Below are 16,163 nucleotides of genomic sequence, written 5' to 3' on the forward strand. Positions count from 1 at the left end.
ACTCTCCATGAATACCAAAATCAGAGAATGCTCTGGTCTATTATATGCAATGGTATAGTATTTTCATATAACCTAAGTACATCCTTGTGGATACTTTGAAATCACCTCTAAGTTATTTATAATACAAAATACGATGTAAATACTACATAAATAGTTGTTCTTTATTGTTTAGGGAATAATGAAAAACATGTCCACTGGAAATATAATTTGTTTCTCTATTTTTTATTTTATTTTTATTTTTATTTATTTATTTTATTTTATTTTATTTTATTTTATTTATTTTTGGGTACTGGGGATCTAACCCAGGGCCTTGTGCTTACAAGGCTCTATTTTTTATTTTTAATGAATTAGGATTATTGTGTGTGAGTGTGTATGTACGCACATACATGTGTGCAGTACTGGGAATCAAACCTAGGGTCTCACATGTAGTAGGCAAGAGCTCTCTCACTGAGTTACATTCCCATCCCTTTCTGAGTATTTTCAAAGTTGGTCAAATCTCCATATGTAGAACCTACAGATACAGAGAACCAAATGTATTAAAATTTAAACATTTCTCTCCTATTAAACCTGTATCTATGGTCTCCTATCTTTTCACTACAAAAGTTTTAACATAATCTGTCACCTACCAACTGCCTTCCATTCACTTTCCAGGGACTTATTAAAACTGTCTAGAATTACATTACTAGAATGTTAATTCATCTCCTAGATCTGTATACATGCCTCAACAATGCATAATTTTCTTTTGCACCATACTTTGTAAGAATTCCTTGACCTGATTTCCTAGTGCATTAACTTACTCATCTGTTAACAACCATGCTGCCATTCTGCCTGCTACTTAAGTTTTTATTTCAAAAATCATATTTTGAATTTCCAAAAGCTTCCTTTTTCTCATTTCTCTTTCATAGCACACATTGCTATTTTGTGAAAATGATATTCTCTCAGATCTTTGAAGATATTTTTGAACAAAAAAAATTGTTCTTTGTCTACAACGTTCAATTTGTTTTCTCAAAGACTGGCTCTTCTGTTTGGTCAGCTTGGCATTTCTCTTTCATTTGTTGATTTTCCTTAAATACATAGTGATTCTGGGTTAAACAAATTGGTGGTTAATGTTGGTTTCCCTATCAGTGAGTCCCAACTCTAGCTGCACTATGAGTCACTTAAAAAAAAAAAAAAAAAATCCCTGGATGATTTTTGTTTTTGTTTGCAGTACTGGGGATTGAATCCAGGGGTGCGCTACCACTAAGTTACATTTATATTCCCTGCCTTTCTTATTTTTTTATGTTGAAACAGAGCCTCACTAAGTTGCCCAGGCCAGCCTCCAACTTGTGATCCTTCTGCCTCAGCCTCCCAAGTTGCTAGGATTAGGGTGTGTACCAATGTGCCAAGCCCCCTAGTTGATTTTAATGTGCTCTTACCACTACACAACTGCTTCATTTTTGTCTAAAAATCCCTCCTCCCTGCCATAAAGGTATACGCTGAGTGTTAGCATTCTGGCTATCAAAAGTATCATATAAGAATAAAGTGTGCAGCCACATGATACTTCTGAAGGAAAGAAATTCACATTCACAGTGGCAACCAGTTCTCTCTGGCACCCTGATGTTCATGCTGGTCCTAAAGCCCATACTGGAGATAACCCCAACTTATATAAATATGTTCTAGCAGGCCGTGATACAGCTGTTTTCAATTATGGCAATTAATGATACCTGGTACTTTTTGAACACCCTCAATCCATTCTGAATTTTGAGGTCTTTGATCTCTGGGGCTTACCAGAATTGTACTGAGAAAATTCTTTCTCCTTTGAACCTGTAGGTTCAGTATTTCTCCACATGGCAAAGTTTTGCAATCAATCTGAATCCATAAACTGTGTTTTCCACAAATTCCTCAAGTTTCTGATCTGTACATGATACTCTTCCCAGTTTTTTCAACAATACAGTATATCCTTATTTTCTTGCTATTTTTGTTGTATAACTAGAACTTTTTTATTATATAAAGAAAATATGCTTATGCTAAACTACTCAGGTCATACTGAAGGATTTATATTGTAAAAAGAAGTACAAACTTCCTTACTAGTTTTCCTTCTCAATTTTTTTGAGTAATTACTGGTATGTCACTACTTTCTCCTTTCTGTACTTTATTCTTTGAAAATGAGTACTAAGTCTAGCGCACACTCAGAGAGAGAGAATTAAGCTCTAGCTCTTGGATAAGGTACTATCTAAATATATTTTGTAGAATTCTTTTGCAAAGAAGTCACTTTATCATTTATCTATATCAATGTGGATCAGGGAAATTTCCTTTATTGGGGGTGGTGATAATTCTGCTGCTCAAGATTTGGCCATTGGGTGTTCTTTTAGATTGGTTTTTGTGCCCTTTTAACACCTCCCCCCAACATAGTACTTCCTTACTTTTTGGTACTATGAGATGCTCCAGGACTGTTTTGTGTTTCTCCAGCCCAAGTTGTAGAATCAGCTACTTCTTCAAGGAAGTTTTGTTTTTTTTATTGAAGACTGAAACTTAGAAATAAAGATCAGGGTTCTAGGTACATTCACTGCTGCTGGGTTATCACTGTTTCTAGGTCCTCTCAGCAGACCAAGATAGCAAATATATGTGTGTGTAACCTATGTAGATATACATACCTATGTTAATTTCTGTTATCTCTCTCTATTTATATTAAAGTAAACATGAGTTTCATGTTTATAACTGTCTCTGATTCTAATCCAGCACTTCTAGACCTCTAGGTTCAATTTAGTCTTCCTCCTTGATTTTTTTTTTTTTTTTTTAGGGTGGGTACTGGGGATTGAACAAAGGCATTCTACCACTGAGCTACACCTTTTTTTACTTTTATTTTGAGACAGGGTCTCATAAGTGGCTGAGACGGGCCTTGAATTTGTAATCTTCCTGCCTCCAGAGCCACTGGGATTACAGGTGTGTGACACTCCACCTGGCACCCTTAACATCTTTCACTGACAATAGAAAATCTGACTCCCAGTATCTACTATTATTTTTCTGATTTGTTCAAACCTAATATCCATGTAAAGTGATTCCAGATTGCCTAACTCACACCATTTTCACAGTTCTCTTAAGGATCAACCGATAATTTACATCCAGAAGATCTTTTAGAAGAAGACAATTTTGTCTTAGAATCTAAATTCATGCACAGCAGTCAACTGTGTAATAAACAATGGACCTCTTATAACTAATATAGCTAAATCTATATAAAGTATTATTATGATCATTAATAAGCTTCCTTTGTGGTGTAACTGACTCCAGGGTTACTGTGTTAGTCAGCCTTCTGTCGCTATGACAAAATATCAGAGTGAAATCAACTTATAGGAAGAAAGATTTTATTTTAGCTCACAGTTTCAAAGGATTTGATCCATGGTTATGTGACTTCATTGTTTCTGGGCCTGTGGTGCAGCAGAACACAATGGTGAAAGTGGGTGGTATAGCAAAACTGCTTACTTTATGGCAGATAAAAGCAAAGAGAGAAAAAGGAGCCAGGGATGAGATAAAGTCTTCAAGGGCACTCCCCAAAGACCAACTTCTTCCAAGTAAGGCTCCCCTCAAGTGTCTACCACCTCCCAAATTATGAGTCTATAAATGGATTAATCCACTGATGAGGCTGGAGCTCTCATTACCCAAACACCTTCCAAAGGCCTATGAACATTGCTGTACTGGGGACTAAGCCTTCAACATAAGAACCTTTGAAGGACATTTCAGGTCCAAATCAAAACAGTTAATTCCAGGTATAACTCCTGATCTTATGCTAGTCAGCTAGGATCATCTTCCAGTAAAGTTTCTGTTACTCAGTGCTATCTGTGCAGAAGAGACCCTTATGAAGTCATATTCAGCAATTGAGACATTTTTTATCACTTAATCCTAGAGCAATAATTCCAAAATCTGAATAATCATCAGAATTACCAAGATCTATTTCCAGAGATTGGTTCAGCATAACAGTGTCCGTGAGGGCAGGCATTGAGTGTGTTTCCTTCACAGATGTATTCTAAGTGTTTATATAATACTAAACATAGTGGGTACTCAGTAAGAATTTGCTGAATGAATGACTCGGTTGGAGTGCAGGAATTTTTGTAAAGCTCACAAACCAGGCATGGTGGCATGCACCTATAGTCCAAGTTACCCAGGAGCCTGAGTCAAAAAAAAAAAAAAAAAAAAAAATCTCTTGAACTCAGGTCAGCCTGGCAAATACAAAAAAACTAAAAAACTAAAAAAGAAAAACAAGCAAAATAAAGCCCTAAAATGATTCTGAGGCACAGTCACCGTAGTCATTAATACAACTACTGTCAATCTTCCATGTATCCTTCACTCCACATCAATGAATGATATGAGAGGAATAGTTTTTGATATCAGGCCTAGGAACAAATGTACTATTTGATTTTAAAGTACTCTTCAGAATCTAAGCAGCCTCACATTTAAAAGTATGAAAGTGCTGGGTGTGGTGGCACACACCTGTAATCCCACCAGCTCAGGAGGCTGAGACAGGAGGATCGAAAGTTCAAAGGCAGTCTCAGCAACAGTGAGGCACCAAGCAACTCAGTGAGACCTTGTCTCTAAATACAAAATAGGGCTGGGGATGTGTCTCAATGGTCAAGTGCCCCGAGTTCAATTCCTGGTACCAATGAATGAATGAATGAATGAATGAATGAATGAATGAATAAATAAATAAATAAATAAATAAATAAATAAATAAATAAATAAGAAAAGTCAGAAAGTATTACCAAACCTGAGAAGACTATTAGGAGTTTATGTAATAATACATTTAATGGATCTAGTAATGTTCCTAGGGCATAGGAGGGATTTAAAATATTAGTTTCCTTTCTTTCTCTTCCCCCAACTGACAGAGAAGATGGAGATCATTAGTAAAAATTCCTTAATTGGATTCTATGAGTTCCCTAAAAATCCCTTGTTTATGTCTAAATATCTGTTCTTTCAGCTGTCCATATCTTCCTAAAGCTAACTCTTTGATCCATGAAAAGGTACTCTGCACTTGGTTTTTTCCCTTTCAGCACTTTATTTTCTCCTTAACCATACATCTTTTGCTTTCAAAATGCAAAGATTTTCCTCATCTTAAACAAGAACAGTCTGCCTACCACTCCATTTCATTTTACTCCTTAAAAACTTCTCACCTTTCTTCATTAGCCTCCTAAATCCATGACTGTATGCCTTCTGAAGGTTCCAACAGACCGAAACTACTTCCTTAGAGGTCAGGGGCTATTTTTCACCAAAGATCTTCCTCTGCTTTCAATCTTCTCTCAGTAGGATTTGATGCTGTTGATACCTCCCTTTCCTTAAAATGCTCTCGTCTTCCTCTTTTGCAGTTATGCAACCTCTTCTTTAACATAAATCCTTGTCTTCTCACTTGAGTTCCTAAAGTGCTCTCCTTTTTTGTTTTCCCCCCTAAAAAGTTTTTATTTTTTTCTGTGTAAAAGTCATTGTATTTTATAATAAAATTACTTTTTATCTTCTAATTTTTAATGATTAAAGTGTTTAAGTATATTTTTTAGTTGTAGATGGACACAATACCTTTATTTATTTATTTACTTATTTATTTATTTTTATGTGGTGCTGGGGATTGAACCCAGGGCCTCACATGTGCTAGGCAAGCACTCAACCAGAGCTGTAGCCCCAGCCCTTAAAATATAAGTGCATTTTATAGTTATACATAACAGTAGGGTTCATTTTGACATAATCAACCATTGCATGGAATATAATTGTTCCATTTCAGTCCCCAGGGCTTCCCTTACCTTCTTTCCCTCCCCCTATTTCTCTTCCTCTACTCTATTGATCTTCCTTCTATTTAATTTTAATTGATGCTTTATAAATATACAAAAAGGTAGAATTCACAGTAGTGTAGTCATGTATGTGTACACAGCATCATTTTGTCAATTTCATTCTGCAGTCCCTCCCTTTCCCTGATCCTCCTCTCTCCCCCTGAATTCCCTCCTTCCCCTCAACTGATCTCCCCCTTTATTTTTGTGGTATCTGTACACCGTCCCTCTTCCACCAACATTTTTTCTTACTTTGCTCTAGCTTCTGCATATAAGGAAAAACATTTGACTACTAACTTTGCAATTCTAGCTGTTTCACTTAGCATGATGTTCTCCAGTTCCATCCATTTATTACCAGCAAATGCCATAATGTCATTCTTCTTTATGGTTGAGTAAAACTCCATTGTATATACATACTACATTTTCTTTATCAATTCATCTGTTGATAGGTACCTGGGTTAGCTTCCTAACTTGGCTATTGTGAATTGTGTTGCTATAAACATTGAGATGACTGTATCACTATAGTATGCTGATTTTAGTTCTTCTGGATAAATATCAAGGAGTAGGATAGCTGGGTCATATGGTCATATAGTAATAAACTACTTTTCAACTCTGATCTTTCTCTAAATCTTTAGTTAAGCAAAACTCTCTTCGGAACATTTCATTTCAAAAGAAAGAAATAGGTCTGCCTGGAACATATGAAATTGTGTTGCCTATTAAGAGACCTACTACCAAGTTCTCAATTTTAATCAATGACACCAAACTTTAATCTGGCTCTACGGCTCAAAACAATCTTCAAAATTTCTCACCAAATCCTATCAGTGCTTTTCACAAAGTTCATTCCTTCCTATTTATTACTAACTCAGATTAGGCCCCCTTTTACATGTCTGGTTCTTAAGTCTTTTTTGCTCTCAACCTTTTTCCTGTTTTTCAGTGAATTTTATACCCAAAAGTCTCATCAATCTTTCCTTCCAGTTCACCAGGTTCTGTCATATTCCTCTCCCATCCAGAAGTTACTATTAGTCAACCCTTCATATCCAAAGATTCCACATCCATGAATTCAGCTGATCTCAAACAAAAAATATTGAGGGGGGATGTCTATACTGAACATGTGCAGACCTTTTTTTCTTATTCCCCAAACAATACAATATTAACAGCTACAGCCATGTGCTGCATAATGATATTTTGGTCAATGACAGCCCACAAATAAGACAGTGGTCCAGATTATATTGGAACTAAAAAATTCCTCTTGCCTAGTTAGTATTTTTGCTTTAACTTTCCTATGTTTAGATGTGTTTAGACAAATATTTATCATTGTTACAACTGCCAATAGCATTCAGTGGTGTACAAGTAGTAGCTGAAGAAAACAGGCTACAAATGTTCATTTGCATAAGTACATTCTATGATGTTCACACTTGATGAAATCACCTAATGACATATTTCTCAGAACACATCCCATCATCAAGCAATGAGTGACTCTATTTACATTATATGAGGCATTTGAAGTAACATAGAAATGATTTGAAGCATATAGGAGTATGTGCACAGGTTATATGCAAATAGTACAACATTTATATGTGACTCAGCATCCTTGACTTTTTCTGTCGGGGGGGTGGTCCTGAAACAAATCCCCCATAGATACCAAGAGCCAACTGTACCATTTCCTACTGACTACTGCATCACATCCAAATTCTGGGTCCTGGTTTTCATGACTCTATCTTCTTCACTGACCAGTCTCACCCATCCACTTACACCTACTGTCCTGTTGTAACATGTGGAGGAGCAGGGTTAACTCTTCCCTCCCTCCAATTCCAATAGGTTCTTCCCCATGCTCCTTATCAGCGAGTTCACTTTTTTACCAAATTCATGCTATTCTCCCATTGACATAACCTTTCCTCTTTGCCTACTCAAATTCCACCAACTCTTTAAAGTCCAGTGCAACTTTGTCCTCATCTATGAAATCTTCCCCAGATTTCTAGCTAATACTAAACCCTTTCTAAAGGCAACTCTATTATTCTACTTGATAAACTTGCTACATATTATCTTTTCTCTCATCTATTATTTAGTGCTTTTCCATTAAATATATCCTTATTTGATTTGTTTTTCCACTTAAAAGCCTAAATTATTTTTCCCCTGACTTGCTCGCTCCCAGGTGTTTCCCTTTCCATCTTCCTCCCAACCATCAGGCTTCTTGAACAACTAGTTTACACTCACTGTTGCCTCTTCCTCATTTCCCATTCACTCTTCAACCAATAGTTACCTGGCTTTCATTCCCAAAACTGCTTACACCAAGCTCACCAAAAAGCTACAGTGCCAAACTAATGAGTCTGTAGGAAATATCTGTTATTTGATCCATCTGGTAATACCCCATTTTTCTTTTGGAGAGCTCTCTGCTCTATCCGAGTTCTGATGAGACTTTATATGGGCCAATATAGGAACAAAGCTGGGGCAGGAACTTAGCTGACCAATAACACTTCCTGCAAAAGAAGGAAAGCTGGCTGGGGCTAAGTCAACACCACAGACTAATATGATCCCAGAAACTTCTGTTCTGACATTACTGAGGCTTCAATATTCTGCCTTCTTTCATTTCTGTGAGTTTACCCACTACCTACTCATGAATCCCCATTTTCAGCTTAAGTTTGCCAAATCAATGACTATTGTTCACTACCAAAAAGAACTGGTCCCGAAAGCAGCACAGAGGTAGAAGTGGTTATCTCTCACAGTTACACCACAATTTCTCCCCTGCTGCTCCCTTCTCTTGGCTTCTGATGTTTTAGAAGTTATAATAGCTAATATGAGAATGTTTTCACCAATGATGGCTTCATTAATAGGGAACTAAGGCTATCTGGGTCTCCTCATGCAGCCAGGCAATAGACAAAAGAGAAATTACAAAGAGCACATACAGAAACTGGAGGAACCTTAGGGCACCTCTTTGAACCTAGACTAGAAGTTACCAGTAGACAACAGCTATTCTACAAAGGCAAAATTTTTAAGGGTTCAGACCTTTCAGAAATAAAAGTTTGTAAGCTACATCCACATGACTCCAAAGTCCATGCCTTTAACACTCCACTTTATAGTGGTATCAATCTACTTGAAGGTACTTAAACAAGGAATGTCTTTCTCATTCCCATGCTTGCATACTGTTACTCTGAATGGAATGTCCCTATCAACTTCCCAACTGGGAACTCCTTCTGTCCTCTTTTGAAACCTTCTCTGATCCCTAGAAGTTAGACTAGATACCCTTCTATATAGTTCCAAACATCATGACATAATGTCTTAACATGAAATATACTATGTATGCTAATTAGTTTTTCCCACTAGACTATAATTTTCTAAGTGGTAGAAATCACAACTACTATACTTGCATTCTCAACAGTTAGTACTCAATAAGGTGTAATCAATGTCCTTTGAAAGAATATCTAATCTTTTCTAGTTTTTCAGTATTAATGATTACATCATGGATCTTGGTTGGGTACACAGGTTTAATTTAGCATCTACTTAATATTACATCAAATCCCTTAATTAACTGATGTGGATGTTCCCCAATCCTCCCAATAAGTCTGAAAAGATCTTATAAGTTGAGTTCACTACTTACTACTTCTATATTCTCTTTAGCATCTAATGGTGTTGGGCACATGGTAAGTATTCAATAAATACTTGATGAACTGAATTAAAAATGCAGTATTAGCACATTAATAGGAGTAACTTATCATGCCCTACTGATCTAATTAAAAGATCTGGCCTTCTGAAGTAGTGCAATTGTACCCACATGGCAAATTTAATGAGAAAAAGAAAAATTATCCAATTGGACAGTTAACAGCTTTTCCATTGCAAGAGTGCCACAAATATTTTATGGATAACAAGCTCAGAGCAAAAGACTCAAAGTGTATATGCCTGTGCATACTGGATGGAAGATTACATATTTAAGGGATCTGTCACAACTGTGATTACTCAGACTCTACTAATTCTTAGTAAATCCATGATAGGAGTACACGATATCATATTTAATAGCAAAGTTAATGCCAAATCAACCTATGCTAAAGATATATAAAATTATCTTTGTATAATATAAAACCTTGCAGTCATTTACTCATTTAAAACACATTTATCAAGTGCCTGCTAATGACAAACACAATTTTAGGTCCTGGAAATACAAAGGTAAAGAACACATACTTAAGTTGGTTGGGTTCTAGCTCTGCCACATTGCACTGTATTTAAAAATGTAACAGGAAGCATATCACCCAATGCAGAAGCCCTGAGGTGGCAGGTAGAAATCTGTTGGGGAAAATAGATAAACACATACTTATGTCAATGTGATAACTGCTAATGGAGAAATAAATGCAAGTTGTTAAAGGGCAACAGAAAATAACCTACAGAAGAAATTAGGAAAATATATGGAAATAATTGACATCTACACATGAATTCAATGTTGTTTAACATATGCAGAGATATCAGGGACTTAATCAAGTTAAGATGGAGCCTAATGAAACATGTATACATAAGAAGTTAAACAATATCATGCTTGAGCACAAAGGGAGTCTTAAATGATATGCATCATGAAAGTTCAAAGACAATCACTAAGAACTAGAGTAAACTGTACAGAAAAACATTCATGAAAGTATAATTAAAACTACTGTTGGTGAGGAGGGAGATTACAGAGAGAGGGACCAATACCCTGATAAACGCCAATGTTGTTAACAAAAGCAGGGGTCTCAATTGCATATGTATGCAACCTGAGGTGGTTCCAAAGGTTCACAATGGAAAGCAGTGGGGGAAAAGTGTGACACATAAGTGAAGGCCTGCTTTAGAAAAACGGTAATATATGCCTAGCAGTTTGGACATTATTCTGTAAGTATGGGAATTCTCAACCCCGGCTGCTGAAACAGAATCACTGGAGAGAGTTTTAAAAGATGTGCTCACGGTCGAAAGTAACCTTAACTCCAGGTCAAAAGTAACCTCTGGGGGAAATGGCATGAGCCTTAAAATTTAAAGGCATATGAGATGATTTTAATGTGCAGTACAGTTAGAGAACCACTGGGATAGACAATAGAAAGATAAAGTATGTGAGATATAGTTAAGATTCAAGCTTGATTTAAGACTGTTTTTAAGCAACAATGTTAAGTTGACTACCTGTTGAAACTTATCTTCTAACCTGTTAAACAGTCTGTTTTTTTTTTTTTTTTTTAATGTTTCTTTTCCCTTGTTGACAGGTTAAGCTCAGAATACAGAAAAATAACCCACCAATTCTCATAGTCAGCTGGTTCACTGACTGCACAACCTGCAACTTTAGAAATTTACTTCTGTGATTTCAATTCTAAGCTGCCTTTACATATCTGCAATGCAATGCTTTTACATTCAGCAATGTTCTAGGCTGCACCTATGTCTGAATTTTATAAAACTTCTCAAGTGCAGAATACCAAAAGATACAAAAGTTATGTTGTTAGATTACAGCAAAATGTGAAATAAAGTATTCATTCTTGCAGTGCTTGGAAACATTATATCACTCCTGGTTTCAGAGTGCAATGATTACAAGGTATTTTATTTATTTTGCATCAAATACTTTCAGAACACTTCAAATAAAAGGAAACACATGTATCCTACACAGCAATTCTGAACTACATTAAACAAGAGTCTTACAGGGGAAGGAAAAAAGGCGATCGAGAGCGTGACAGCCTGTTGATCTTTCAAATAGCAGGTCTTTTTGCCTAAAGCAAACGTGGGGAAATGCTTCAGGATCCATATTACTCACTGTAAGTTTCACTCAAGAAATTTGTACATTGTTCATAAGTAAACAATTATATTCTTTACCTAAAAAGTTCGCCAAAACTGTCTTGCTTTGTGCAGCGTTAGTACACTATATCTACTTGACAAAAATGTTTTCTAAACATCAGTTAGGATTTGGTATGTGGGCTTATTACAAGGTTATTTCCAGATAAAGTAAATGAATACAAAAACCCATATCACAAGGTAAAGGGGTGGGTTAGGTTGGAAGAGTGAGTAGGAAAGAATAATCAAACTGGTGAACCTAAACAAGGGCCCTGAAACCTCGTGTTGAAGAAACAGATTTAAGAGTTGGCCATCTGCTTATACCCCGCCTATTCGGAAAGCAAAAGATAGATAGGCTTCTAAAAAGAAAACGCAAACCTTAACTCCCCGACACAGGGGTAAGAGTTAAAAAGCAAGCCATACGACTTTGACGAGGAGGTCCAAAGGAAAGTCCGAGGGCAAGGAAAGAAGGGGAAATGAAGGAGACAAGACAAGGTGAAGGAGGCAGGCAAAGGCCATCCGGTGTGAACCTGGCTGTCCGGTTCTTTATGCACCCAGGACCACATGGGGCCTCTCTCGACCCGCGCGCATCTGCGGGCCGGGGCGCAGCAACCAGCCTAGCACCGCGAACGCCGGGAGGACAGGTAGAAGAGGGGTGCGCGCACCTCCAGCGCTCGCACGGGGCCCGGCTCTGCACACAGGGGTCCCCAGGAAGGAGGCACACTTTGCTCAGCCCTCGCCTCTGGGAGCAAGAAGGGGGTGGGTGGAGCTGAGCCCGGAGCCGCCCCCCGGAGCCGCCCCCGCAGCCCCGGCCCCCGCGCCCCGCCCCGGCTGTCAGCGGCCCCCTCCCGCAGTCACTTACCCGCGGGTTGCGCGGTCTCAGCCGCAGTGGTGGCGGCAGCAGCGGAGACCCCCGCCTGGGTCATGATCCCAGGCGGGGAAAGCAGGGGTGTCTGACCGTCCGGGCGAATCTATCTGTCCGCGGCCGCCGCCTACTCCTCCGGGGCTGGGGGAGCGCGGGCCCAGGCCCTCCTCTCCCCCCGCCCCCGCCGCCTCTTCTTGCGGCCACCGCCGCCGCTGCGAGCCCGAGCCCTCAAGGCCGGAGACCCGCCGGCAGTGCGGCCTCAACTTTCCCAGCCCCCCTCCCCCCGCCCCTCCCCGCCCCTCCCGCGGCCGCCGCTCAGCACCAGAACAGCCTACCCTGGGTGCACCACGCTCCCGCCCCTATTACTGAACTAGCCAATCCGGAGCCGCGAAGGCTACTGTAGTGGCCAATGAGAAGCCGGAACGCCGTTGCGTTGGGCTGGAGGCTGGTAGGAGGTGGAGGAAAAACCGAGGAGTGAACGGTCCTCGGGTTGCCCAATGAGAGGGGCCGGGGGGCGGAGGTGTGCAGTTGGGTTGAAGGAACAGGAAATATTCTTAAAGGTAGAGTGATGGGCAAGAAGGAAAGCCAGTACGCGAATGGGAAAGAGGTGGGCCTGGTTCCTTAAAGGGAACGCCTAGAGAACCTAGAAAAGAAGGTGTTTTAAGAAACTTCTTTGTGTTCTGGTGTCTTTTCTGCTTTTCGCGTCTTTCAGTGTGAGTTTGGAAGTGGAAAACAAGAAGAGGAAGAGGGCACGGAAAGCTTTCGGAACGATTTAGAGAGCTCCTCTTAGCCTAGAAGGCAAGAAAGGAAAGAGGATGCCTCCATAAGAAGGTGAAAAAATAAGACAATTCGTACGTTTCTGATTTCCCTTTCACTGTAAGATCCTTGACAACCTAAGACTACTTGAATTCGTTGGCTGTGAATTCCTGTTGTTGTCTATTTGCAACAACGTAGGATTTCTGGGAACTAGAGATGGTTGTGTTCAGAAATGCCCTTAGGGTCTCCCAGCGGAGGGAAGAGTGTTGGCATTGAGGGATGGAGTTCGGAAACCCAAGCTTAGGTTACCAGATCTGTTTCTGGAGGTGTAGGGCCGCGGCTATAGAATGCAGACGTGAGGGTTCCCTAACACCACCGTGGGTTTGGACCCCTAGAACCGTGGTCACAGCTCCCTTTTCCTAGTTTCGCTTCATAGTTCATAAACCCTCCCGTCTTGAAACAGGTGTCCACCGCCTACTGGCGGTGAAACATTTCGGGGCTCGTCCACAACCAGATTTTGAAATGTCTCTGATCTTAAATGTCCCTTAGCTAGACCAATTAACTTCCAGAAGGTGCACACAGCGCATGGTTTGATGGGAATTTCTTGAGTCTCTTTACATAGGAAGTAGACCTTGTGTTGAGAAAAAGGGTAAACAGTGTCCCCATCTCGTTTCTAACTGTGGAAAGCTGTGATGAAACAGGCCTTTAAGGTTGCCAGGAAACTATGGCACCAATAAACAGTCTGGAAATTTTCTTTAATTCTTCTATCTAGGCATGTGAAGTTTAATTAGCCTTTGAATGGATTTGGCACTCCCAGATTCAAACTGCAGATCAGAAAGACCCCTATGATCCAGAGTTATAATAGTAATATCAATAACACCACCATGAAATTGTTTTACGTGAACATGTCAGCTGTAAGAAATAATCTCCATTGTGGCAATAATATAAGGTGTTTTGGTTAACAAATATCAAATCTACAGTATGCATGATTTCCCAGCTGCAATACATCAGTTCTAAAGTAAATCACACAAATAGTCTTGATTCACAAAACATGATTTAAGAGTTTTGTGGGATTTTGTTTTGTGTTGTTTGAAACACCGCCAAAAATTACTATTAACACCATTCTGATAGGATTTAGAAGTGAAGCTAACAGTAGCTTCTGTTTGAAAAGGTCAGAATATTTGCTTTTTAATTTAATCCTAACTGAAGTTCAAAGATCTTTGTTTATTAGCTTTACCCATTCATCATCAAATTACTGCACTAAATATGAGGTGATTTTCATCAGATAACCAGGTTACCCCCATTTTCAGGCTAGCTGGCATGTGCTTATAGCAGTACTTATACTGATGATAAAATAAAGTAGGCAAGTGAAACTGTTTTGTCTCCAGGTTAAGTTCATTTTTCACAAGAACAGAATGAATCTAATTTTCACCTACATACTTAAGACCCTTGGATGGCGCTGAAAGATTATTTGCATGATTTACAGGCCAGCGCTTGCATCCCTGGCGTCATTTCATGACATCTCTTTTTACCTAGGAGATGAACTGCGGGAGAAGGCCACTGACAGCCTGGACTGGGACAGTTCTTGTCTCAGCTTCACTCACCCACTCTCAGCTTCACTCACCCACTCTCAGCTTCACTCACCCACTCCTTGCTCCTGGAGGCTAGAGCTGAGTATGATGTGTCTCCTTCCTGGGAACCTCTGTGGCAGAGCCGGGCCCAGTGTGAGCGCTGGAGGTGTGCGCACCCCTCTTCAGCCTGTCCTCTCGGCGCTCACGGTGCCAGGTTGATGGGGAGCTTGCCCTGCGCCCTGGTGCATAAAGAGCCAGACAGCTAGGTTCTCACTGTATGGCCTTTGCCCACCTCCTTCACTTGTCTTGCCTCCTTCATCTCCCCCTTGGGACTTTACTTTGGACCCCCGCCCCCGCCCAAGTCGTGTGGCTTGCCTTTTTTTTTTTTTTTTTAATTGTAGATGGACACAATTCCTTTGTTTTATTTATTCATTTTTATGTGGTGCTGAGGATCGAACCCATTGCGTCCTATGCGCTAGGCAAGCACATTACCACTGAGCCACAACCCCAGCCCCGATGTGTGCTTGCTTTTTAAACTCTCCTATGTCAGAGAGTGAGTTGGATTAGGTTTTCTTTTTAGAAGCCTATCTTCTGCTTTCCTAGTAGGAAGAATTCTTAAATCTACTTCCCTGTTTTCTGAAGGAACCGCCCAACTTTACCAAAGTGCTTGTTACTTATTTCATATTGTCAACATCAATATATGAAGATTCGATGGTCCACACCATCAACATATGACATTGTCAAGTCTTTTTAATTCCAGCCATTATAGTGTGTGAAGCGATATCTCATTGTGATTTTAGTTTTCATTTCTCTAGTAATTATTAGCCCATTTTAAACTGGGGATGCAGTGTTTCATTATTGACTTTGAATTTCTTTATGTGTTCTGGATACAAGTCCTTTCCCAGATATGTTATACAAATATTTTCACCCAGACTGTGAAATATCCTTGAAAACAAAAACAAAATAGCTTTATTATTAAGGTATGTTTGACCCACAATTAACTGAACTTATTTAAAATGCACAATTTAAAGTGATGAATTTTGACACACATCTACACCTATGAAAGCATTCTACAATAAAAAATGAACATATCCATCTCCTCTTACCATTTCCTTATTCGAATTAATTCCTCCTCCTTCCTTTCATTAGGCACTGTTGCCAGTTTCCAGCAAATACTAATCTGTTATCACATTATTTTCATTTTCTAGAATTTTAAACAAAGTAATTCAGTAACACTATCTTCTTTCATTCAGCATGATTTTTAAAAAAGATTCATCCATTTTGTTGTACACATCAATAACGTATTAGCTGTAGATGATGAAGTCTTTCATTGTATTGAATATATCAAATAAATGTTGATATATGTGTCTACTGTTTCCAGTTTTAACTATTACAAATAAGGTGCTGCAACAAACATCTTGG

General features: G+C 39.2%; 1 protein-coding gene across 1 annotated transcript in view; it reads right to left on the bottom strand.

Moving 5' to 3' along the window:
* USF3 (upstream transcription factor family member 3) overlaps positions 1–12,855 on the bottom strand; it is a 60,525-nt gene extending 47,670 nt beyond the window's left edge. The window contains 1 exon segment of the mRNA XM_079155379.1: positions 12,412–12,855. The gene's annotated coding sequence lies outside the window, so the exon portion shown is untranslated.
* Positions 12,856–16,163: the final 3,308 nt, after the last annotated feature.

The sequence above is a fragment of the Sciurus vulgaris genome (assembly GCF_902686455.1).
Source record: "Sciurus vulgaris genome assembly, chromosome: 10".
Taxonomy (NCBI): Eukaryota; Metazoa; Chordata; class Mammalia; order Rodentia; family Sciuridae; genus Sciurus; species Sciurus vulgaris.